Here is a 1077-nt window from a genome sequence, read left to right on the forward strand (position 1 = left end):
AGAGAGTGGCTAAAACATAACGTTCTGTCTTGAACCAGCTTTTTAACCTTGTACTGTACACGTAAGTAATTTATGTAATTTTTTATTGTATATTGTACCCGTTGGAAATAGAGCTACTATTATTATTACATCGAGCAAAAAATTAAACTGATAAGACGCTTTTAAAATTATCGTTGCGGAATTTTAATTATGTAGTGTCATATGCAATTCTTCTATATTTCACAATGAGGTGAACTAGTTTGAATATTATGCGATACACCTGCGTGTAGACTGTATTGGACATGTTTTTTTATCATTTTGTGTATTTTCATTTGTTGACATACTTTAATGTTGCTTCAGACGGTTAAGTTTGAAATCATTATTTGGGTCGTGAGACTTCATATTTTATTTTCTAGGTGTTTCTCTTAGTAGTGGGGTTAAAAATTTGATTAATGATCCGCGGAACATACTTAACAGTGAGTTGCTAAATCAAATGTTACGACTTACTAATAATTTTTTTACAGATACCATCGGTTCGATTAAAGGTTAAAGCAATGATTTTTTTCCATAATATGACGCCTGCTTTAATAAGTTTTTTTTTTCAGGGACTGTTGAAGACATTGCCAATGTCCCAGCAGGAGTATTTAACAGTGAGTTTTAAATAAATTTGTAACTAACATATTGTTAATAACACGATAATCGCGTTTTAGATGTTTCAGGAACTGTTGAAGGTTAGTAGTATAATTTTATGAGTAATACATTTTAAAGCTTGATTAAAACGATGGTGTTGTAGGAACTGTCAAAGATATAACAAATAGACCAGTTTTTTTCGTTAAAAGTAAGTAATAACTGATATAATTTAAGTTATACAATTTTCACATAATTTAAAATAACATTTTTTGTTTCATTGTAGATGTTACGAGTGCTGCAACAGGTAAGATCTCATTTATACCAAATTATACTTTATTTAAATAATTTTTAGATGTTCCATTCTATATAAATCTTGCTCCGGAACAATATCGAGGACCACTCATTTTTCTACATCGAATATATGGCGTTGCTAAAGCCATAACAAAATTTATACCAAAACCACTATTA

The 1077-nt window shown here is 29.6% G+C and overlaps 1 long non-coding RNA gene across 1 annotated transcript; it reads left to right on the forward strand.

Moving 5' to 3' along the window:
* The first annotated feature begins 512 nt into the window (after positions 1-512).
* On the forward strand, positions 513-794 carry LOC135128262 (uncharacterized). The gene is made up of 4 exons (XR_010280354.1): positions 513-524; positions 585-629; positions 690-710; positions 773-794. It is a non-coding gene; the product is annotated as an uncharacterized LOC135128262 (long non-coding RNA).
* Positions 795-1077: the final 283 nt, after the last annotated feature.

Source organism: Zophobas morio, unplaced genomic scaffold (genome assembly GCF_036711695.1).
Source record: "Zophobas morio isolate AGI-343-1 ecotype UQ-CSIRO unplaced genomic scaffold, CSIRO_AGI_Zmor_V1 ptg000012l, whole genome shotgun sequence".
Lineage (NCBI taxonomy): Eukaryota > Metazoa > Arthropoda > Insecta > Coleoptera > Tenebrionidae > Zophobas > Zophobas morio.